Below are 27948 nucleotides of genomic sequence, written 5' to 3'. Positions count from 1 at the left end.
ATGTATATAAAGACATGTGTACATGGCTAGATATAGATAGATCATATAAAGTATATTGAGCAAAAACCACAAAAATGGTAAGAATGTCTGGTTATTCACAAATCTGGATGATTTTGTTCAAAGTTCTCCTTATAGCAACAATTGTTGTTGTGATTTCATCTGGTATGTATAAATTATATTTTAGAACATATATTTGTGAAACATGTGTGTGTTTTATCTTTGAGTTTTGGTTTTAGTGAATTGTTCCTAATTTTAGTTTTGAACAATCCATAATGTAGGTGTGAGGAGTCAACATGTATCGCCGACTTGTCATGGAACATGTGGTCAATTTCCTGATTGTGATGCTCACTGCAAGTTCATAGGTTACGTGGGAGGGAAATGCGCAGGGACATTGTGTTGTTGCTCCTAAGATGTTTAACGATTCTCTTAATTTAGATCTTACTAGATCTGGTTGCGACCAAACAATGTATTCCTTCAATAATATCTAAACATGACGTTTATAACCTTGATTACAACTAAATTATATATATATATATATATATATTAAATATACTCTTATTTTAACTAGTAATAAACTAACAATCAAATTACATTACTTAAGAATTATAATTCACTCAAAAAATTTAATTTCTTTTATTAAACAAATAAGATTTGGTTATTCGTACTAAATTATGATGTTTGTTTAAAACAGTATGTTGAATTTTGTCTTAAATATTTTACTAAAATTTATTTTTGCTGTCATTATTGTTGTTATTGTTAAAAATAGAAATAAAAAATAAACTTATTTACTAATGGTAACTTTTAACTTTCAATTTTAATTAAAAACTTATTTGATCCAATATTTTTGTATCCCTTCAAGGGTAATTCAACCCTTATACAAAAGATACAATAACCAACATCTAACTAAAGCTACCAAACTAACAAACAAAAGCACTAACCGTACTAGAAAACCTAAACTACAACAAACAACCATTCTCATACATTCCAAAGGTTCCAAACACCAACTGGAAAAGGGAAACAAAGCACACAAAGAACTTTCAACCAACACCCCTTGCCTTTCCAAATTAACCCCAGTAGCAATCTTATTCTCCAACACCCTCCAACAACTCCATAACTTACTGACAACCGGAGAGAAATCTGCCTCACAATCCCTCCTAACAAGAGAATATGCAGAGTTGACTGGTAAAGTCCGAAGACCCCCTACCTTCCAAATCCACCTATCGCCCTCTCCCAAATCCATCATAACCTCAAGTAAAGCCTGACACAACTAATCCACCATAGGTTTCTCCCAGTCAAAAAAATGTTTACACCAAACTAAATCTCTATGTAAAAGACATCAATAGAACTTCATGAAATTATTGAATCCAACATTTGTTATTAGGTCAAAAAGATTTATAGTTGATAAAATAACTTATAAAATGATTTGACTAATTTAATTTATACCGTAAAATAATTAATCCATCAAGTATGATAGAAGATTGGAACAAAGTGCGTCTACTTTCATTTTAATAAATAAAATAGAGTAATGTGTCCCTGAAAATAACATCATCTTGAACCAATTTGACCCTAAACCCTAAACCAATTTGACCAAAGTACAATACCTCTTTAATTACTAAACATACAACATGTCTTGCTTTAACTACGTCCATTCAAACTATTTTTTTTATTGTCATATTATTCACTTTCAATAATCCAACAAATGAATCATAAGTACACCACTAATTGAATATAAAAAATATTAAATTATATTGCAAACACAAAAACATTTAACTCAAATATCTCAAATTTCATAAACATATAACTATTCAATTTAAAGTTTAAAACATTCCAAATATTCTCAAACAAATACAATTCCTACAAAAATAATTAATTTTGTGATCAAGTTAGACATACGTTCAAATTATCTACATTAAGATAATAGCAAAATTTATAATTGATTTTTCTTAATCAAATTTAAACTTATAACAGTTTTGTCCTTAAAAAACTTCTTTCAGTGTTAAATGAATAATGTATTTAACCTGTCTTTCACCTTAACTAGTGAGCGATATGGGACTATAATGAACGTACCAGAACAAATACTTTAAACTAAACTTATACAATAATAAATTGATTCATACTTCTTTTCTTTTCGTTGTATATTATTGGTAATTTTAAAATATCAACATTATAAACTCGTGGGTTAGAAACAAAGTTCATCTCTTTAATCTTTAATTTCATATTTATAAATATTAAAATGAAAATTTTCAGCATTAATTAGTTTTTAAAGGATATATTGAATTTTACAAAATCAATGAAAGTCATGTAAATTTTATTTTCTAATTAATATTTAAATATCACACATTAATAATTCATATATAAACTTATTTTATATAATGACCCGTAACTCTTCATTAATGACAATATCCTAAAAATATACATTGAATATACGCTGAATTTTACAAAATTAATAATTAATAAAAGTCATATAAATTTTTATTTTTTAATTAATATTTAAAAGCTACACATCAATAATTCGTGAATCAACATATTTCTTCAATGACAACATAAAAGATACATTTTTTTTTATAAAAAACTTTCATGTTAGGCATCACTATGTTACTTGACATCTCAACTAGGTTGACACCTCAGGTAACAACAATCATTTATCATCACATAAAAAATATTATTAAAAAAAATACAAAAATATGGGGGGACTAGACCAAAACTCATATGTTAACAAAAACGATACATAAGTATACTATACCTATTAATAAAGAATTCTAAAAAAAACAGACTAGATGGAAGTCTATTATACCAAATAAAGGATTCTCTATGAATAAATCTTAAATTAGTCAACTTATCAGCATATACATACCTTCACAAAAAATATGAGTAACCCTACACCTGTTAACAGTAATTAAGATAAGTATTTCATCGATTACGAAGCATCTAAGGAACATTGGTCCTAACAGTAAACGCAGCACAAACCAAGACAGAGTTACATTCCAGCCAGACATAAAAGATACATTTAATATTTAAAATACATTTAATATTTAAAATACATTTAACATTTAAAAGATACATAGACTTTTGTAAACAATAACAAAATTATTAAATAATAATTTTAAAAATAAAAAATAATTAATTACTATATTGACTAAAATATATATTGTTTTAAAAATTTATTAATATCCAAAATATTTTTTATTATTAATAAAATTTATACATTAATTTTTAAATTGGTATATAATTAATTATTAATATTTTAGTTACTAATTTTAGGATCTAAATTAATTAGTAACTAAAATCTTAATAATTAGTTAGATATCAATTTAAAGAGTAATTTATAACTAATAAAAAACTACTTTATATACTAATAAATTCTTTTAGTTTCTAAAATAATATCTAATTTAATCAAATAACTAATTTTTTTTTCTTCTAAAATTGATTTCTATTTAATGATTTTGAATAAAAATTAAAGAAAATCATGTAAAATTTATTTTTTAATTAATATTCAAAATTTACACATTAATACTCATAAATATTCAATTATATTAAATTATTAGGAAATTAAAGTTTAAAGTTGAGTATTAGATATGTTGAATTTGAATTCGCATGTATATAAAGGTGAATGTATATTGATAGAAGATATAAAGTATACTAAGGAAAAAACAGAGAATTTGTAAGAATGTCTGGTTATTCAGTAATGTGGATGATTTTGTTCAAAGTTGCAGCAACAATTGTTCTTGTCATTTCATCTGGTATATAAAAATTATTATTATTATTATTATTATTATTATATTTTAGAACATATATTTGTGAAACTTGTGTGTCTTTGAGTTTTGGTTTTGGTGAATTGTTGGTAACTTTAGTTTTGAAAATCCATAATGTAGGTGTGAGGAGTCAACGTCATCCACCGTTCTGTCACGAAACATGTAATGAATTTGGTGACTGTGCTGCTCGCTGCAAGGTCTTAGGTTACATTGGAGGAGGAAAATGCATAGGCACATTGTGTTGTTGCTCCTGAGATCTGCTTGCAACTAAACAATATATTCCTTCAATAATATTTAAACACAACGTTTACTAAACTCTCTCTATGTCTTCTTTTTTTTTCTCTCTATATATATATTAAATATACTCTTATTTTATCTAATAATATATTAACAATAAAATTACATTACTTAAGAATTATAATATTTCTTTTATTAAACTCTGTTAATTTAATGTAATATTATGATGTTTGTTTAAGTAGTATGTTGAATTTTGTCTTGAATATTTGACTAAAATTTAGTTTTGTTTGTTAAAAATAGATAAAAAAGAAAAACTTATTTCCTAGGGTAACTTTTAACTTTCAAATTATTCAAAAACTTATTTGATCCAACATTTTTTTTATCCGCTCGATGTTTAATCTCTACTTTTTTGTTAGTTTGTTGTTTACGTTGTTGTTTTTAATTTGAAGTATGTATACAAATTTAATTTATTACTTTTACACGATATTTCAATATAATAGATAAAATTTTTATATGATTATTTTTACTTTATCAATAGAACTTCATGAAATTATTGCATCCATTTGTTATTAGGTCAAAAAGATTTATCCTTGATAAATTAAATTTTTATTAAAGTATAAAATGATTAATCCATCAAGTATTACAGAAGATAGAAGATTGGAACAAAGTGCATCCCTTGAGTCATAAAAAACAAACCTTAGATTTGCAAATATTGAAATCAAAATGTTATTTAACATCAATAATTATTTTTGAACTTATTTTATATAATTACACATAAATTTTTACTAAGTACAACACTCAAAAAATATTAATGATTTGTTTTTTTATTAAATATAATTATTAAGTTATATACAGTTTTAACAACTATTATGAAAATAAAATTTAAATTATATATATATAATGTGATAAAAGGAGACAAATAGAAAAAACACAAAAGATAAAAGATAATAGGTGTATTTCAAACGAAAGTATATGTATATTATATTTTATATATAAATACATGTCAAAAAACAAATATATCATAAAAGTATTAAAAAAAAAAACACCACAAAGGATCTAAGTGTCATAACCTATATACACTAAAAAAAAATATTAAATAGAAATTATTTTTTAAAACTAAAATAATTAGTTACTATTTAATTAAATTAGAGATAATTTTATAAAATAAATTTTTTATTGATATCTAAAATAGTTTCTATTATTAATAAAAATTTATAAAATAATTTCTAATTTGATATTTAAAATATTAGTCGCTCATAGGTAGCAAATTTAAATACAAATGACTTTAAATACATCGTGTCCTCCACATAAGCACATCTCTCTGCCACATAAGTATATAACAAAAATGATCAATTTGGATACATTTTAAAAACATAGCAACCAAATTTATTCTTTTAAAAACCACTATACTAAATTGAATATTGACCCTAAATGTAAGGACGAATAAGGTAATTATACCTAAATTATAAATTTACAAATCATTCCCTTATAATAATATTAAGTATAATACATTAATAAAATATAATAAATACAATAACAATATATAGTGAAAAAATAAATAAATTATAACATTTATAAACATAGTAAAACATGTTTTTATTATATGATTTTTTTAATTCTAACTCTCATTAAACTCCATTTCATTGTACTATTATTTTTTATTTAAAGAGTTTTCAATTTTGAGTATTATAATATTAAAAATTAGTATAATAAATGTTATTTATAATATTCATAATAAGTGTTATTCAGTAATGTTAAAGACATGCTTGTAAAACACTTTCTCTCTTCACTCTTTTTTTTTAAAAAAAAAAAACAACTTAGGAATATGGTTAGGGTTTGATTAAATTGATAATTTATTTTCCTATTTTTAATTTATATACAAAAAACCAATAACCGAAACAGTTATAATATTTTAAATTGGTTCATACTCTTTTTTTTTCCTTATAAAATATTGGTTATTTTAAATATCAACATTATAACGTAGTTCTATTAAACAAATTTCATCACTTTAATCATCAAGAATTAATTTTCTATTTATAAATATTAAAATGAAAATTTTTCTTTGTACATTAATAATTAGTTTTTAAAGGATATATTGAATTGTACAAAATCAATGAAAGTCATGTAAATTTTTATTTTCTATTTAATATTTAAATATTACACATTAATTGATAATTCATATATAAACTTATTTTATATAATGACGCGTAACTCTTCATTAATTACATTATCCTAAACAGATACATTGAATCTTTAAAATGATACACAGAATTTTAAAAAATTAATAACTAATAAAAGTCATATAAATTTTTATTTTTCAATTAATAGTTAAAAGCTACACATTAATAATCTCCCTGAATTAACACATTTCGTCAATGATATCATAAAAGATACATTAACTTTTATAAACAATAAAAAAATTATTAAATAATAATTAATTTAAGAAAAAAATAATAATTACTTATTATATTGACTAACATATATATTATTTTAAAGATTAAAAAATTATTAGTTTCTAAAATAATTTTTATTATTAAAAAAAATCATAAATTAGTTTTTAAATTACTATTTAATTAATTAACCAGGTTTTAGCTACCAACTTTAGAATCTAAATTAATTGGTAGCTAAAATCTTGGTAATTAGTTAGATATCAATTTAAAGAGTAGTTTATAAATAATAAAAACTACTTTATCTACCAATAAATTATTTTAGTCTCTAAAATAATATATAATTTAATCAAGTAACTAATTATTATTTTTCTCTAAAATTGATTTCTATTTAATGATTTTTCTGTAATGGAAATTAAAGAAAATCATGTAAAAAAAATTTAATTAATTTTTAAAACCTACACATTAATACTCATAAGTATTCAATTAAAGGCAAGTGTACATGGCTAGATATAGATAGATCATATAAAGTATATTGAACAAAAACCACAAAAATTGTAAGAATGTCTGGTTATTCACAAATCTAGATGATTTTGTTCAAAGTTCTCCTTATAGCAACAATTGTTGTTGTGATTTCATCTAGTATGTATAAATTATATTTTATAACATATTTGTGAAACATCTGTGTGTGTTTTATCTTTGAGTTTTGGTTTTGGTGAATTGTTCCTAATTTTAATTTTGAACAATACATAATGTAGGTGTGAAGAGTCAACATGTACCACCGACTTGTCATGGAACATGTGGTCAATTTCCTGATTGTGATGCTCATTGCAAGTTCATAGGTTACGTGGGAGGGAAATGCGCAGGGATATTGTGTTGTTGCTCCTAAGATGTTCAACAACTCTCTTAGTTTAGATCTTACTAGATCTGGTTGCAACAAAACAATGTATTCCTTTCCTTGAATAATATCTAAACACGAACGTATAACCTTGATTACAACTAAACTCTCTATATATATATTAAATATACTCTAATTTTAACTAATAATAAATTAACAATGAAATTACATTACTTAAGAATTTTGCTATCAAATTGGTATCTAATTAGCTACCAAAGTTTTTGCTATCAAATTTAGAATCTAAATAAATGGTAGTTAAAACATTGGTAGTTAATTAGATATCAATTAAGAAGTTATTTAACAATAATAAAAACTATTTAGAAAAGTCACTGTAGCAAGTAATTATTTTTACTTTTAAATTAATTTTTATTTTATGATTTTCTTGTAGTGTTTATAAATAATAAAATGAAAGTTTTCATTTGCAGAGAATTAATTAGTTATAAAAAAGATATATTGACTTTTACAAAATTAATGAAACTCCTGTAAATTTTTAATTTTTATTTAATATTTAAATATTACACTTATAGTTCATAAATAAACTTATTTTATATAATGCACGGAAAACTTCATTAATGATAACATCCTAAAAAAATACACATTCAATCTTTAAAAGGATAAATTGAGTTTTACAAAAATTAATTAAAAAGTCATATAAACTTTTATTTTTCAATTAAAAATTAGTATAATAAGTATTATTTATAATATTCGTAATAAGTGTTATTCAGTAGTGTGTTAAAAACATGCCTGGAAAACACTTTCTCTCCTCACTCTTTTTCTACAACCAACGAAAAATAAATAAAAGTTAGGAATATGGTTAGGGTGAGATTAAATTGAGAATTTATTTTCCTATTTTTATAACTTGATATACACAAAACCAAGAACAAAAATAATTATAATATTTTAAATTGGTTCATACTTTCTTTCCTTATATATTATTGGTTATTTTAAATAACATTATTAATGCAGGTCTGTTAAACAAATTTCATCACTTTAATCATTAAGAATTAATTTTCTATTTATAAATATTAAAGTGAAAAAATTTCTTTGTACATTAATAATTAGTTTTTAAAGGATATATTGAATTGCACAAAATCAATGAAAGTCATGTTAATTTTTATTTTCTAATTAATATTTAAATATTACACATTAATTGATAATTCATATATAAACTTGTTTTATATAATGACGCGTAACTCTTCACTAATTACTATATCCTAAAAAGATACATTGAATCTTTAAAATGATACACAGAATTTTACAAAATTAATAACTAATAAAAGTCATATAAATTTTAATTTTTCAATTAATAGTTAAAAGCTACACATTAATAATCCCCCTAAATTAACATATTTCGTCAATGATAACATAAAAGATGCATTTAACATTTAAAAGATACATTGACTTTTATAAACAATAACAAATTATTAAATAATAATTAATTTAAGAAAAAATAATAATTAGTTATTATATTAATTAAAATATATATTATTTTAGAGATTACAAAAATTATTAGTATCTAAAATAATTTTTATTATTAATATAAATTATAAATTAGTTTTTAAATTATTATATAATTAATTACCAAGGTTTTAACTACCAACTTTAGAATCTAAATTAATTGGTAGTTAAAATCTCAGTAATTAGTTAGATATCAATTTAAAGAGTAGTTTATAAATAATAAGAACTACTTTATATACCAATAAATTATTTTAGTCTCTAGAATAATATCTAATTAAATCAAGTAACTAATTATTTTTTTACTCTAAAATTGATTTCTATTTAATGATTTTCCTGTAATGGAAATTAAAGAAAATCAAGTAAATTTTATTTTTTAATTAATATTTAAAACTTACACATTAATACTCATAAGTATTCAATTATATTAAATTATTATGAAAATAAGTATTAAATATGTTCAATTTGAATTCCCATGTATATAAAGGCAAATGTACATAGCTAGATATAGATAGATCATATAAAGTATATTGTTCAAAGTTCTCCTTGTAGCAACAATTGTTGTTGTGATTTCATCTAGTATGTATAAATTATATTTTAGAACATATATTTGTGAAACATGTGTGTGTTTTATGTTTGAGTTTTGGTTTTAGTGAATTGTTCTTAATTTTAGTTTTGAACAATCCATAATGTAGGTGTGAGGAGTCAACATGTGCCGCCGAACTGTCGCGGAACATGTTTTGATTTTCCTAAGTGTGATGCTCACTGCAAGTTAATAGGTTACGAGGGAGGAAAATGCATAGAAAGATTGTGTTGTTGCTCCTTTAATGTTCATCAATTCTCAGATTTTACTAGATCTGGTTGCAACGAAACAATGTATTCCTTCAATAATATCTAAACATGGCGTTTATAACCTTCATTACAAGTAAACTTACTCTATATATATATATATATATATATATATATATATATTAAATATACTATAATTTTAACTAATAATAAATTAACAATGAAATTACATTACTTAAGAATTATAATTCACTGTACAATTTTAATTTCTTTTATTAAATTCTGTTAATTTAATGTAATAGTATGATGTTTGTTTAAGTAGTATGTTTAAATTTTTCTTGAATATTTTTACTAATTTTTTGTTGTTGTGAATATTATTATGTTAAAAATAGATAAAAAAAAAAGAAGATAAACTTATATACTAAGATAACTTTTAACTTTCAAATTTATTCAAAAACTTATTTGATCCAACATTTTTGTATTTGCATTGATTAAAAATATATTTGTTGTTTACTTTGTTATTTTTAATCTAATGAGTCTTTAACTTGAAGTATGTATACAAATTTAATTTATTACTTTTATACTATGTTTCAATATAATAGATAAAATTTATACGATTATTTTTAGTCTCCCATGTAAAAGACATCAATAAAACTTCATGAAATTATTGAAATTAATGATTTATTGAAGTTTTTTTTATTAAATATAATTATTAAGTTATATACAGTTTTAACAACTATTATGAAAATGAAATTTAAATTATATATAATGTGATAAAAGGAGAGAAATAGAAAAAATTCAAAAAATGTATAACAGGTGTATTTCAAACGAAAGTATATGTATATCATATTTTATATATAAATACATGTCAACAAACAAATATATCATAAAAAGTATTAAAAAAAACACAACAAAGGAAAGTGTCATAACCTATATACTATACATACATACACAGGAATGTCTCATTATTCAGTTATCTCAACGATTTCATTGAAAGTTTATCTCCAACCAAAATTACTGTGCTTGTATTTTCATCAGGAATTACATTTTAAAACATATATTTATTTCGTCACTGTTTTTAATTTTTCTTTATTGTTAACAAATTTATCAAAATATATATTATATCTATTAAATTTAGTGAATATATTAGATTTGTAAAAATACCATAATTAATAAATTGCAAATAAAATTGACAATCTACCATAATTAAACTTTATTTATTGGTCCACTTGGGACTTAAAAACATATTAAACTATAATTTTTTTATTTATAAACTAAAATATTCTTTATATAAACATGTTTAAAAAGGAATTTACATGTAAGAAACTTCTAATGGAATTAATTTACAAAAAGTATATTATATCTTGTAGATATTATTTTGTTTTTTTTTTCATGAAAGTTAGCATTATTATACAACCTGACATTTTGATTTATTGTTTTAAACTTTTTCAGGGACTTACATGTAAGTTCATTTTCACCCTTAACCATTGTGTGCTGAGATGAACTTAGCATAAAACTGATGTAGAAAAGTAGAAGAAGCATATGGTTTCTTAAAATAGGCTGAAACTATGGTAGGAAACTGATGATGATGGTTATTAGAGAAGATATTTTTATATACATATTAGGTCATTTTGTATTATTGGTCTGGGCCAATCTTTCTTGTGCTTAGACAGTTTGAAATAAGAAGGTAGGTTCAGGACTGTTTTTTTACTGCACCTCCATAACTTCTTCTTCTGACACTTTCATAAGTTTTCAAATTCTTAAAATTATCCTTTAGTAAAAGATAAAAATATAAGTAATGTTTGACACTATGGATTACATAATCTGGAAATAAAAAATTATCACTTCCAAATTATGGAATCCAAAACCTATTTAAATTATCACTTTCAGATTATATAATCCAGAAATAAAAAATTACCACTTTTGAATTATGTAATCCGGAACCTTTTTTAACAACTAACATTACCGGATTACATAATCAATAACTTATTTAAGAAAATAAACATACTGAATTACGTAGTCTAAAAGTAAAAAATTAACACTTCCGAATTACATAAAAAAATTTAATATCTCAAAAAATCAATTATTTAATGTAACAACGCTTTTTTTTCTTTACCCAACAGACCCCTCCCTACACACCATTTTTTTTTTCTTTCTTCTTTATCTTTCATTCTCTCTCTAAATCTCTCTCTTCTCTCTTAATTTCCCCTCCTTATTTTCCCCTCCCAATCTTCATTGGCGAGTTAAGGAACATTTCTACCCGATCAGATTTTCAAACAGAGTAAGTTCATTTTTGCTCTAAAGATCTTTTGTTCTCTGTTTTTTCTTAGAATTTATTCATCAATCTTGGTGGGGTTAGTTGAAAAGATTAATTCTCTCAACTTATTTTATTATATACTGAATTTTTGTTCTATTTGAATAACTTGCATTAGGCCCGTAAATCTTGAAGCTTATCCGGACGGTGGGGAATAAAATTCTAGAAGTTGTTGGCAATTAAGGTAATGGAAGCTAAATTTAATTTTTAATAGCACCCTAGTATAGAAGATCTAAATGTGGAAGGGACGTGGTCCCAATATTCAATTTCTCTTGTAGGATGTTGTGTCTTTATATATTGTGTTATTTGTTTATATATTATTTAAACTTGTAAAAATATTAAATTTTGATGGTTTAGTATTTAAGTGTTGTCTTTTTATGTTAAATAGACTTTTGAATATTGTGGATCGTGTTTTGAATGATATTGTACGATGAAAATTGAATGGAATTGAATTCATACATTTGGGATAATGCATGGACTGATGTTTGTATGTGTATTAAGTATTGATGCATATGTGGTAACAGTGATGATCTAAGTCACATAGACTAAGATATCATGCGATGAAAAGTTGACGGGGGAGTTCATGCACACCGTGACATATGAGATGCACGACTTGGGTTGTATTGAACTTACCATGATCATTTCTGTTGGATTCACTAGTAATCATTGGATCAAGTGTTAGTATCTGGTAGGATTTACTTCTTCCGGAAGGTGCCAGATGTTATTTTGTTTGTTGAATATCCTGAATGTGTAGATCCATGTGAGATCTATGTGATTGTTTTATTGTTGGGATTTGAAGAAGATTGAATAATTTGATAAATTGATCATGTAATTTGGTTTTCTCTTTTAAATTTAATTATGTAATTATAAAATTTTATTTTCACTAGCTTACCCTTGTTTTTCTTGCTATGTTGTGAACTGTGATAACTGTACTATATGTACACGAGCAAGATGACCACACAGGTGTTGGAGGTCCCGGAAAGCTTTAGGATGTTCTTTTGAATTTTATATTGTAAATATTTGTTTTTCTATGCGTCCTAATCAGATATTAGGAATGTTTTGAAAAACTTTTAGCTTGTATACATAGAACCTGTATTGTAATAGTTAGATTTATTTTTGGGTGTTACATTTAACAATTAATAATATCAAAATTTTAATTATATTTTTTAGTTTTTTTAATTTAAGTATAAGATATTTCATTATATATACAAGTATTGACAATGGTGATATTATATATAATGTGAGATTAAAAAGTTTTCTATTAGTTGAAAATAATTAATATGTAAAATCAGAAAAGAAAGTTATCAAAATAATTTTTTTAAAATATCATAAGAATAATTTTCTAATTTTGTAATTCTTTAGAAAAATGTCACATCACAATTGTCACGGTTGTTAAACAAATATTTTTGTTAGAATAAAGAATAAATTATAATTTAAAAAATAGAATATATGATTTTTTTTTATTTAAAAACTTTGATTGACTTCAATATTTGATAATGTTTTGCATTTTTTGTATAGATTAGGTACATCTATTACAATAACAAAAGTCAAAATAAGATAAAGAGGATAAATTTGTTGAATGGTAAAAAATACTTTGAATATATAATTAACCAAACGTCAACGTTTGTAATCTGATGGTGCAATAGAGAAGTAGTTGTCAAATAATCTTTTTCCCATATTAGGTGTACAAATTGTTTCACACAATAAAAAATAAATTCATAATTTATTTTCCTATTTTACACTTGATATACATCAAATCCAGAAAAAAAAAACTTATAATACTTTAAATTGATTCATACTTTGTTTCCATCCTTATATATTATTGATAATTTTAAATATCAACATTATAACCCAACTGTGTTAAATAAATTTCATCACTTCAATCATCTATAATCAATTTCCTATTTATAAATATTAAAATCAAAGTTTTTCTTTGTAAAGTAATAATTAGTTTTTAAAGGATATATTGAATTTTACAAAATCAAGGAAAGATACATTTAATCTTTAAAATGCTACACTTAATTTTACAAAATTAATAATTAATAAAAGTGATGAAACTTAAAGGATACAGTAATAATTAATAATGACAACATAAAAGATACATTTAAAACTTAAAAGATACATAGACTTTTATAAATAATAAAAAATCATTAAATAATAATTAATTTAAGAGAGAAAAAAATTAGTTACTATATTATATTAACTAAAATATATATTATTTTAGAGATTATAAAAATTATTAGCATGTAAAATAATTTTTATTATTAATAAAAATTATAAATTAGTTTTTAAATTAGTATATAATTAATTATCGTACCAACTTTATAATATAAATTAATTGGTAGCTAAAATCTAAATTACTTTATATATCAATAAATTGTTTTAATCTTTAAAATAATATCTAATTTAATCAAGTAACTCATTATTTTTTTTCTTCTAAAATTTATTTCTATTTAATGATTTTTCTGTAATGGAAATTAAAAAAAATCATGTAAATTTATTTTTTAATTAATATTTAAAACCTACACATTAATACTCATAAGTATTAAATTATATTAAATTATTATGGAAATAAGTATTAGATATGTTCAATTTGAATTCACATGTATATAAAGGCAAATGTACATGACTATATATTGAGAAAAATCTCAAAATTTGTAAGAATGTCTGGTTATTTACAAATCTGGATGATTTTGTTCAAAGTTCTCCTTGTAGCAACAATTGTTGTTGTGATTTCATCTGGTATGTATAAATTATATTTTAGAACATATATTTGTGAAACATGTGTGTGTTTTATCTTTGAGTTTTGGTTTTAGTGAATTGTTCCTAATTTTAGTTTTGAACAATTCATAATGTAGGTGTGAGGAGTCAACATATCCCGCCATATTGTCACGGAACATGTGCTGAATTTCCTGATTGTGATGCTCACTGCAAGTTTATAGGTTACGATGGAGGAAAATGCACAATGAGATATTGTTGTTGCTCCTTCGATATTCAATAATTCTCTTAGTTTAGATCTGGTTGCAACCAAACAATGTATTCATTCAATAATATCTAAACATGACATTTATAACCTTGATTGCAACTAAATTATATATATATATATATATATATATTAAATATACTCTTATTTTAACTTATAATAAATTAACAATGAAATTACATTATTTAAGAATTATAACACTCTAAAAAATTTAATTTATTTTATTAAACAAATAAGATTTATTACAATATGAATCATAAATACACCACTAAGTAAATATTAGAAGTATTAAATTATATTACAAACATAAAAACATTTAACTCGAACATCTCAAATTTCATAAACATATAATTATTAAATTTCAAAGTTTAAAACATTATAAATATTCTCAAACAAACACAATACCTACGTAATATTGTGACTAAGTTAGACCTACGTCCAAATTATCTACATTAAGATAATGACGAAATTTATAATTGATTTCTCTTAACTAAGTTCAAACTTATACAATTATACAATACGAGGTACATCCAATCACCGCAAGCCAAATCTAAGGGGAGGATTCCCCACATACGAGGTATTGTTCATTTTAGAACTCAAAAATCCGTAACAATTTTGTCCTTAAAAGGCATCTCTCGAAGTTAAGGATGAAAGATGTATTTAAACTGCTTTTGACCTCGACTACTAAACAATGTGATACTATATTGAACATGATTCATATTTTTTTCTTTTCATTGTGTATTATTGGTAATTTTAAGTATCAACATTATAAAGTGGTGGTTAGAAACAAAGAGTATTCCTTTAATCTTTAATTCATATTTATAAATAATAAAATGAAAGTTTTCATTTAATTAATTAGTTTTAAAAAGGATATATTGACTTTTACAAAATTAATAACATTCATGTAAATTTTTAAATTTTATTTAATATTTAAATATTACACTTATAGTTCATAAATAAACTTATTTTATATAATGACACGTAAAACTTCATTAATAACAACATAAAATAAAATATCCATTCAATATTTAAAAGGATAAATTGAGTTTTACAAAAATTAAGAAAAAGTCATATGAACTTTTATTTTTCAACTCACATTTAAAACTTATACGATAATACTCCATAAATGAAATTATTCTATTGTTTATACATAATTTTTTTGTTAATAACAACACTTAACTTTTATTTTTCAATTAACATTTAAAATTTACACGTTATTACTCCATAAATAAACTTATTATATTTATATATAAATCTTTGTTAATAACAACAACACTCTAAAAAATATAGATGATAATATTTAAATTTTTTCATTAAATATATGTAAGAATTGATATTCAATTATATATATATATATATATATATTAAACTATTATAAAAATTATATATTAAAATTATTTTATTCATTAAACATCTATTTGAATCACCACGTTAAACTCTCACCTAATTGACTACTTCTCATATCATAAGTTACTGACATTAACATCACAATACCATAGATCTACACGTATCACACTATAATGTTACATAATATGACGAATTCATTAATGTGATAGAAAAATTCATCGGACATACCATACACCGTTCTTTTTTCACACCACATATAAAAATTTTCTTCAAGAACATAATATTTTTCTATATGTGAATTCAATATCAAAGCACTTAAATTTAATTCACAACTTAAACATTTCTATATAGTAATCCTTTTTTAAAAATAAATGTATAATAAATTACAAATTTACCAATAATTCCCTTATAATAATATTAAACATAATACATTAATAAAATATAATAATATAGTGAAAAACCCTTATAATAATATTAAACATAATACATTAATAAAATATAATAATATAGTGAAAAAGATAAACAAATTATAGTATTTATAAACATAGTAAAACATGTTTTTATTATATGATTTTTTTAATTCTAACCCTCATTAATCTCCATTTCATTGTAATATTATTTTTTTATTTAAAAATTTGAAACTTTGAGTATCTATAATATTAAAAATTAGTATAATAAATGTTATTTATAATATTCTTAATAAGTATTATTCGGTGGTGTTAAAGACATACTTGTAAAACACTTTCTCTCTTCACTCTTTTTCCAAAACCAACGAAAAATAAATAAAACTTAGAATATGATCATGTGATATTAAATTGATAATTTATTTTCCTATTTTTAACTTGATATACGTAAAACCAAGAACAGAAACATCATAACGCAGGTTAAACAAATTTTATCACTTTAATCATCAAGAATTAATTTTTTATTTATAAATATTAAAATGAAAGTTTTTCTTTGTACATTAATAATTAGTTTTTAAAGGATATATTGAATTGTACAACATCAATGAAAGTCATGTAAATTTTTTTAATTAATATTTAAATATCATACATTAATAGTTCTTATATAAACTTCTTTTATATTGTTAATTACAATATCTAAAAAGATACATTGAATCTTTAAAATGATACATAGAATTTTACAAAATTTATAACTAATAAAAGTCATGTAAATTTTTATTTTTCAATTAATATTTAAAAGCTACACATTAATAATCCCCTGAATTAACATATTTTGTCAATAATAACATAAAAGATACATTTAACATTTAAAAGATACATTGACTTTTATAAACAATAAAAAATTTATTAAATAATAATTAATTTAAGAAAAAAAAATAGTTATTATATTACAGAAATATATATTATTTTATAAATTAAAAAAGTATTATTATCTAATATAATTTTTATTATTAATACAAATTATAAATTAGTTTTTAAATTACTATAAAATTAATTACCAAGATTTTAGATACCAACTTTAAAATCTAAATTAATTGGCATCTAACTTATAAATAATAAAAACTACTTTATATACAAATAAATTATTTTAGTCGTTAAAATAATATCTAATTTAATCAAGTAACTAATTATTATTTTTTCTCTAAAATTGATTTCTATTTAATGATTTTTCTGTAATGAAAATTAAAGAAAACCATCTAAAATTTATGTTTTAATTAATATTAATATTTAAAACTTACACATTAATACTCATAATTATTCAATTATATTAAATTATTATGAAAAATAAGTATTAGATATGTTCAATTTGGATTCACATGTATATAAAGGCAAATGTACATGGCTAGATATAGATAGATCATACAAAGTATATTGAGCAAAAATTACAAAAATTGTAAGAATGTCTGCTTATTCACAAATTTGGATGGTTTTGTTCAAAATTCTTCTTGTAGCAACAATTGTTGTTGTGATTTCATCTGGTATGTATAAATAATATTTTAGAACATATATTTGTGAAACATGTGTGTTTTATGTTTGAGTTTTGGTTTTGGTGAATTGTTCCTAATTTTAGTTTTGAATAATCCATAATGTAGGTGTTAGGAGTCAACATGTACCGCCGAACTGTCACGGAACATGTGGTCAATTTCCTGACTGTGATGCTCACTGCAAGGTCATAGGTTACGTGGGAGGAAAATGCGCAGGGACATTATGTTGTTGCTCCTAAGATGTTCAACAATTCTCTTAGTTTAGATCTTACTAGATCTGGTTGCGACCAAACAATGTATTCCTTCAATAATATATAAACATGACGTTTATAACCTTGATTACAACTAAATTATATATATATATATATATATTCTCTTATTTTAACTAGTCATAAACTAATAATGAAATTACATTACTTAAGAATCATAATTCACTCTAAAATTTTAATTTCTTTTATTAAACAAATAAGATTTGTTCTTTATTCGTACTAAAAAAACATCCGTTATTTGACGTAATATTATGATGTTTGTTTAACCAGTATGTTATATTTTGTCTTTAATATTTGACTAAAATTTATTTTTGTTGTCATTATTGTTGTTATTGTTAAAAATATAAAAAAAAGAGATAACTTATTTGCTAAGGGTAACTTTTAACTTTCAAAGTTATTCATAAACTTTGTTTACGTTGTTGTTTTTAATCTAATGAATGTTTAAATTGGACTATGTATACAAATTTAATTTATTACTTTTATACTATGTCTCAATATAATAGATAAAAGATATCAATAGAATTTCGTGAAATTATTGGATACAACATTTGTTATTAGGTCAAAAGATTTATAGTTGATAAAATAACTTTTTACTTAAAGTATAAAATGACTTGACTAATCTAATTTATACTCCAAAATAATTAATCCATCAAGTATTATAGAAGATTGGAACAAATTGCATCTCGAGTCATAGAAAACAAACCTCATACTTGCAAATACTGAAATAAAAATATTATTTGACATCAATAATTAGTTTTCAACTTATTTTATATAATTACACATAAATTTTTACTAAGTTCAACACTCAAACATTATTAATGATTTCTTGAAATTTTTTTATTAAATATAATTATTAAGTTACATACAGTTTTAACAACATTTATAACCTTAATTATAACTAAATTATATATATATATTAAATATACTCTTATTTTAACTCGTAATAAATTAACAATAAAATTATAATTCACTTTAAAAATTTAATTTTTTTATTAAACAAATAAGATTTAGTTATTCGTACTAAAAAACATCCATTCATGTTGAATTTTGTCTTGAATATTTAGGTAAAACTTATTTTTGCTGCCATTATTTTTGTTCTTGTTAAAAATAGATAAAAAAGATAAACTTATTTATTAAGTGTAACTTTTAACTTTCAAAGTTATTAAAAAACTTACTAGATCAAATATTTATGTATTTGCATGTTTAATCTTTATTTTTTCGTTACTCTATTATTTACGTTGTTGTTTTTAATCTAATGAGTCTTTAACCTAGAGGATGTATACAAATTTAATTTATTACTTTTATACGATTTTTTAATATAATAGATAAAATTTATTATTTTTACTTTGTATGTAAAATATGTCGATGGAATTCATGATATGAACTATTGGATTAAACATATGTTCTTAGGTCAAAAACATTTATAATCAATAGTCATCACATAATTTATTTTACTTAAGAGTATAACAAGTCAAAAATATGATTTTACTTATCCAACCTGCATCACGAAATTATTAGTACATTAAGTAATATATTTAATTTGATTCATATTTTATTTCATTATTATTGATAATTTCAAATATTGATAGGTAGATAATTAGAACAAAGTACTTATATATTATTGACAATTGATAAGTCATGGACATTAACATCACAGCATATATACACATATCACACTACTTTTACTAAGTTGTCTCACGCAACAATGCTACATAATAGAACGAATCCAATCATGTGCCTGGTTAAATCCATAAGACTTATCATATACAATTCTTTTTTACACACCACAAATTATGTCATAGGATTCTCCTTTGACTCTCACCACCAAATATTTTCTTCTATGTGAGTCCAATATCAATAGAATAAGAACCATCACCTTCAAAGTCATATTTAATACAAAACATAAATATCTCAGCATAGTATTCCCTAATTAAAAGTAATTATGTTTACAAACACCATATATCACATCACAACCATATCATCATATGGTTTCATTCATATACATTCCAACTCAATTTAAAGACTAATAAATTACAAATTTATCATTCATCCCCTTATAATAATATTAAGCATAATATATTGATAAAATATAATAATAAAATGAAAGATATTTTTTTTAATATTTATAGATATCTTAAAACATGTTTTTCAAAATTTAGAAAACACTCTCACTGAGTCACCACTTTACTTCCATTACAAGAAAATCATAAAATAGAAACCAATTTTAGAAACAAAAACTAATTAGTTGTTATAATGACTAAATTAGAGACCATTTTAGGGACTAAATAAATTTTTGGTTTCTAAATTAATTTCTATTATTGTTAAATGATTTATAAATTGGTAGTTAAAACCATTAGATACCAATTTAGAAACTATTTAACAATAATAGAAATTAATTTAGAAACCTTTTTTTTTAAATGGTCTCTAATTTAGTTACTATTGCAATTAATTATTTTGATCTTTAAAAATTGGTTTCTATTTGATGATTTTCTTGTAGTGTTCTTTAGTGAATTTAAAACACTTTAAAATTCACTCATTCATCATTCTACTTGTTCAGCTAAAGGAGTCGCTTCTCTCAATGACCAAACCTCTCAAATTTTTAATTACCTGAATATTGTTGGGTAAACAAATTTGTCATTCAAGAAATAAATTTCTGGAGTTTTCAATTAATTGAATTTCGTTATGCAGACAAATTGGTTGCTCAATGACTAAATCTCTCAAATTAATTAATTGAATTTTGTTGGGTGAATAAAGTAGTTGTCCATCGATTCTGCATAATTTGTACTTCTGCAAGATTGTATAGGTTGACACCAAATTCATCCAACATGATTCTACTCTCCTTCTTATAAATAAAATGGAGTAATGTGTCCCTAAAAATAACATCATCTTCAACCAATTTGACCAAATTACAATATTATACCTATTTAATTACTAAACATATAACATGTCTTACTTTAACTTGATCCATTCAAACTAAACCATTTTTTTTATTTAAAAAATTTCAAACTTTGAGTATCTATAATATTAAAAATTAGTATAATAAATGTTATTTATAATATTCTTAATAAGTATTATTCGGTGGTGTTAAAGACATGCTTGTAAAACACTTTCTCTCTTCACTCTTTTTCCAAAACAAACAAAAAATAAATAAAACTTACGAATATGATTATGGTGATATTAAATTAATAATTTATTTTCCTATTTTTAACTTGATATACATAAAACCAAGAATAAAAAGATTATAACGCATGTCTGTTAAACAAATTTTATCACTTTAATCATCAATAATTATTTTTTTATTTATAAATATTAAAATGAAAATTTTTCTTTGTACATTAATAATTAGTTTTTAAAGGATATATTGAATTGTACAAAATCAATGAAAGTCGTGTAATTTTTTTTAATTAATATTTAAATATCATACATTAATAGTTCATATATAAACTTCTTTTATATAATGACGCTAACTCTTTGTTAATTACAATATCCTAAAAAGATACATTGAATCTTTAAAATGATACATAGAATTTTTCAAAATTTATAACTAATAAAAGTCATATAAATTTTTATTTTTCAATTAATATTTAAAAGCTACACATTAATAATGCCCCTGAATTAACATATTTTGTCAATAATAACATAAAAGATACATTTAATATTTAAAAGATACATTGACTTTTATAAACAATAAAAAAATTATTAAATAATAATTAATTTAAGAAAAAAAAATAGTTATTATATTACAGAAATATATATTATTTTATAAAAAGTATCTAAAATAATTTTTATTATTAATACAAATTATAAATTAGTTTTTAAATTACTATATAATTAATTACCAAGGTTTTAGATAACAACTGACAGCTAAATTCTTGATAATTATTTAGATATCAATTTAGAGAGTAACTTATAAATAATAAAAACTACTTTATATACCAATAAATTATTTTAGTCGTTAAAATAATATCTAATTTAATCAAATAACTAATTATTATTTTTTCTCGAAAATTGATTTCTATTTAATGATTTTTCTATAATGGAAATTAAAGAAAACCATCTAAATTTTATTTTTTAATTGATATTTAAAACTTACACATTAATACTCATAAGTATTCAATTATATTAAATTATTATGAAAAATAAGTATTAGATATGTTCAATTTGAATTCATATGTATATAAAGGCAAATGTATATGGCTAGATATAGATAGATCATACCAAGTATATTGAGCAAAAATCACAAAAATTGTAAGAATGTCTGCTTATTCACGAATTTGGATGGTTTTGTTCAAAGTTCTCCTTGTAGCAACAATTGTTGTTGTGATTTCATCTGGTATGTATAAATTATATTTTAGAACATATATTTGTGAAACATGTGTGTTTTATGTTTGAGTTTTGGTTTTGGTGAATGGTTCCTAATTTTAATTTTGAATAATCCATAATGTAGGTGTTGGGAGTCAACATGTACCGCCGAACTGTCACGGAACATGTGGTCAATTTCCTGACTGTGATGCTCACTGCAAGGTCATAGGTTACGTGGGAGGGAAATGCGCAGGGACATTATGTTGTTGCTCCTAAGATGTTCAACAATTCTCTTAATTTAGATCTTACTAGATTTGGTTGCGACCAAAAGAATGTATTCCTTCAATAATATATAAACATGACGTTTATAACCTTGATTACAACTAAATTATATATATATATATATTAAATATACTCTTATTTTAACTAGTAATAAACTTGAAATTACATTACTTAAGAATTATAATTCACTCTAAAATTTTAATTTCTTTTATTAAACAAATAAAATTTGTTCTTTATTCGTACTAAAAAACATCCGCTTAATGTTGAATTTTGTGTTGAATATTTAGCTAAAACTTATTTTTATTGTCATTATTTTTGTTCTTGTTAAAATAGATAAAAAAAAAGATAAACTTATTTATTAAGGGTAACTTTTAACTTTCAAAGTTATTCAAAAACTTATTAGATCAAATATTTGCATGTTTAATTTTTATTTTTGGTTACTCTATTGTTTACGTTGTTGTTTTTAATCTAATGAGTTTGTTGTTGTTTTTAATCTAATGAGTCTTTGACCCAGAGTATGTATACAAATTTAATTTATTACTTTTATACGATTTTTCAATATAATAGATAAATTTTTTTATTTTTACTTTGTATGTAAAATATGTCGATGAATTCATGATATGAACTATTGGATCAAACATTTGTTTTTAGATCAAAAACATTTATAATCAATAGTCATCGCATAACTTATTTTACTTATCCAACCTGTATCACGAAATTATTAGTACATTAAGTAACATATTTAATTTGATTCATATTTTATTTCATTATTATTGATAATTCCAAATATTGATAGGTAGATAATTAGAACAAAGTATTTATATATTATTGACAATTGATATGTCATCGACATTAACATCACAACATATATACACATATCACACTACTTTTACTAAGTTGTCTCACGCAACAATGCTACATAATAGGATGAATCCAATCATGTGACTGGATTGGTTAAATCCATATGACTTATCATATACAATTCTTTTTTACACACCACAAATTATGTCATAGTAATCTCCTTTGACTCTCACCACCAAATATTTTCTTCTATATGAGTCCAATATCAATAGAGGTAGAACCATCTCCTTCAAAGTCAAATTTAATACAAAACATAAACATCTCAGCATAGTATTTCCTCCTTGAAAGTAACTATGTTTATAAACACCATATATCACATCACAACCATATCATCATATGGTTTCATTAATATATATTTCAACTCAATTTAAAGACTAATAAATTACAAATTTATCATTCATCCCCTTATAATAATATTAAGCATAATATATTGATAAATGATAAAACATTCTCGCTCAGTCACCACTTTACTTCTCTAGGGAATTTAAAATACCTTAAAATTTACTCATTCATCATTCTACTTATTCAGCTAAAGGAGTAAACTCTCTCAATGACCAAACCTCTTGAATTTTTAATTAATTGAATATTGTTGGGTAAACAAATTTTTCATTCAAGAAATAAATTTCTCGAGTTTTCAATAAATTGAATTTCGTTATGCAGATAAATTAGTTGCCCAATGACTAAATCTCTCAAATTAATTAATTGAATTTTGTTGGGTGAATAAAGTGATTGTCCATCGGCTCTGCATAATTCGTACTTCTGCAAAATTGTATAGGTTGACCAAATTGATCCAGCTGGATTCTATTCTCCTTCTTATAAATAAAACGGAGTAATGTGTTCCTAAAAATAACATCATCTTCAACCAATTTGACCAAATTACAATAGTATACCTATTTAATTAATAAACATATAACATGTCTTACTTTAACTTCATCCATTCAAACTAAACCAATTTTATTTGTCATATGATATTTACTTTCAATAATCCAACATATGAATCATAAATACACCACTAACTAAATATTAGAAGTATTAAATTATATTACAAACATAAAAACATTTAACTCAAACATTTCAAATTTCATAAACATATAATTATTAAATTTCAAAGTTTAAAACATTCTAAATATTCTCAAACAAATACAATACCTACTTAATATTGTGACTAAGTTAAACCTACTTCCAAATCATCTACATTAAGATAACAACAAAATTTATAATTTACTTCTCTTAATTAAGTTCAAACTTATACAATTATACAATACGAGGTACATCCAATCACCGCAAACGAGATCTAAGGGGAGGATTCCCCCGCATACGAGGTATTGTTCATTTTGGAATTCGGAAATCCGTAACAATTTTGTCCTTTAAAGGCACCTCTTGTAGTTAAGGGAGAAATATGTATCTAAACTGCTTTTGACCTCGACTACTAAACAATGTGAAACTATATTAAACATGATTCATATTTTTTTCTTTTAAGTATCCCTTTAATCTTTAATTCATATTTATAAATAATAAAATGAAAGTTTTCATTTGCAAAGAATTAATTAGTTTTAAAAGGATATATTAACTTTTACAAAATTAATTAAATTCATGTAAATTTTTAATTTTTATTTAATATTTAAATATTACACTTATAGTTCATAAATAAACTTATTTTATATAATAACACATAAATTTCATTAATAACAACATAAAAACAAATACACATTCAATCTTTAAAAGGATAAATTGAGTTTTACAAAAATTAAGAAAAAGTCATATAAACTTTTCTTTTTCAATTAACATTTAAAACTTACACGTCAATACTCCATAAATGAAATTATTCTATTATTTATACATAAATTTTTATTAATAACAACACTTAACTTTTCTTTTTCAATTAACATTTAAAACTTAGACGTTAATACTCTATAAATAAACTTATTATATTTTTATATAATTCTTTGCTAATAACAATAGATGATAATATTTAAATTTTTTCATTATGTAAGAATTGATATTCAATTATATATATATTAAACTATTATAAAAATTATATATTAAAATTATTTTATTCATTAAACATCTATTTTCCTATTTTTAACTTGATATACACAAAACCAAGAACAGAAACATTATAACGTATGTCTGTTAAACAAATTTCATCACTTTAATCATCAAAAAATAATTTTTTATTTATAAATATTAAAATGAAAGTTTCTCTTTGTACATTAATAATTAGTTTTTAAAGGATATATTAAATTGTACAAAATCAATGAAAGTCATGTAATTTTTTTAATTAATATTTAAATATCATACATTAATAGTTCATGTATAAACTTCTTTAGTTTATATAATGACGCATAACTCTTCGTTAATGAAAATATCCTAAAAAGATACATCGAATCTTTAAAATGATACATAGAATTTTACAAAATTAATAACTAATAAAAGTCATATAAATTTTTATTTTTCAATTAATATTTAAAAGCTACACATTAATAATCTTCCTGAATTAACATATTTCGGCAATGATAACATAAAAGATACATTGACTTTTATAAACAATAAAAAGATTATTAAATAATAATTAATTAAAAATAATAATTAGTTATTATATTACTAAAATATATATTATTTTATAAATTAAAAAATATTAGTATCTAAAATAATTATTATTAATCAAAATTATAAATTAGTTTTTAAATTACTATATAATTAATTACTTAAGATTTTAGATACCAACTTTAAAATCTAAATTAATTGGCAGCTAAAATCTTGATAATTAGTCAGATATCAATTTAAAGACTAGTTTATAAATAATAAAAACTACTTTATATACCAATCAATTATTTTAGTCTTTAAAATAATATATAATTTAATTAAATAATTAATTATTATTTTTCTCTAAAATTGATTTCTATTTAATGATTTTTCTGTAATGGAAATTAAAGAAAATCATGTAATTTTTTTTAATTAATATTTAAAACTTACACATTAATACTCACAAGTATTCAATTATATTAATTTATTATGAAAAATAAGTATTAGATATGTTCAATTTGAATTCACATGTATATAAAGGCAAATGTACATGATTAGATATAGATAGATCAAACAAAGTATATTGAGCAAAAATCACAAAAATTGTAAGAATGTCTGCTTATTCACAAATCTGGATAGTTTTGTTCAAAGTTCTCCTTTTAGCAACAATTGTTGTTGTGATTTCATCTGGTATGTATAAATTATATTTTAGAACATATATTTGTGAAACATGTGTGTTTTATCTTTGAGTTTTGGTTTTGGTGAATTGTTCCTAATTTTAGTTTTGAATAATCCATAATGTAGGTGTTGGGAGTCAACATGTACCGCCAAACTGTCACGGAACATGTGGTCAATTTCCTGACTGTGATGCTCACTGCAAGGTCATAGGTTACGTGGGAGGGAAATGTTCAGGGACATTATGTTGTTGCTCCTAATATGTTCAACAATTCTCTTAATTTAGATCTTACTGGATTTGGTTGCGACCAAAGAATGTATTCCTTCAATAATATATAAACATGACGTTTATAACCTTATTACAACTAAATTACATATATATATATATTAAATATACTCTTATTTTAACTAGTAATAAACTTAAAATTACATTACTTAAAAATTATAATTCACTCTAAAATTTTAATTTCTTTTATTAAACAAATAAAATTTGTTCTTTATTCGTACTAAAAAAATATTCATTATTTGACTAATATTATGATATTTGTTTAACCATTATGTTAAATTTTGTCTTGAATATTTGACTAAAATTTATTTTTGTTGTCATTATTAAAAATAGAAAAAAAAATAAGGGTAACTTTTAACTTTCAAAGTTATTCATAAACTTTGTTTACGTTGTTATTTTTTAATCTAATGAATGTTTAATTTGGAGTAGGTATAAAAATTTAATTTATTATTTTTATACTATGTTTCAATATAATAGATAAAACACATCAATATTTGTTATTTTGTCAAAAACATTCATAAATAATAAAATAACTTTTTATTTAAAGTATAAAATGATTTGACTAATATAAGTTATACGGTAAAATAATTAATCCATCAAGTATTATAGAAGATTGGAACAAAGTGCATCCTCGAGG

At 22.2% G+C, this 27948-nt stretch overlaps 2 long non-coding RNA genes across 2 annotated transcripts; both read left to right on the top strand.

Moving 5' to 3' along the window:
* The first annotated feature begins 17979 nt into the window (after positions 1 to 17979).
* LOC137830208 (uncharacterized) lies at positions 17980 to 18443 on the top strand. Its single transcript, XR_011084170.1, has 2 exons — positions 17980 to 18104; positions 18219 to 18443. It is a non-coding gene; the product is annotated as an uncharacterized lncRNA (long non-coding RNA).
* Positions 18444 to 22582: 4139 nt separating this feature from the next.
* Positions 22583 to 23056, top strand: LOC137829986 (uncharacterized). Its single transcript, XR_011084122.1, has 2 exons — positions 22583 to 22712; positions 22827 to 23056. It is a non-coding gene; the product is annotated as an uncharacterized lncRNA (long non-coding RNA).
* The last annotated feature ends 4892 nt before the right edge of the window (positions 23057 to 27948 follow it).

Source organism: Phaseolus vulgaris, chromosome 7 (assembly GCF_000499845.2).
Source record: "Phaseolus vulgaris cultivar G19833 chromosome 7, P. vulgaris v2.0, whole genome shotgun sequence".
NCBI lineage: Eukaryota > Viridiplantae > Streptophyta > Magnoliopsida > Fabales > Fabaceae > Phaseolus > Phaseolus vulgaris.
Note: the sequence above shows the minus strand (reverse complement) of the source record. Positions and strands in the feature narration are given on the sequence as shown.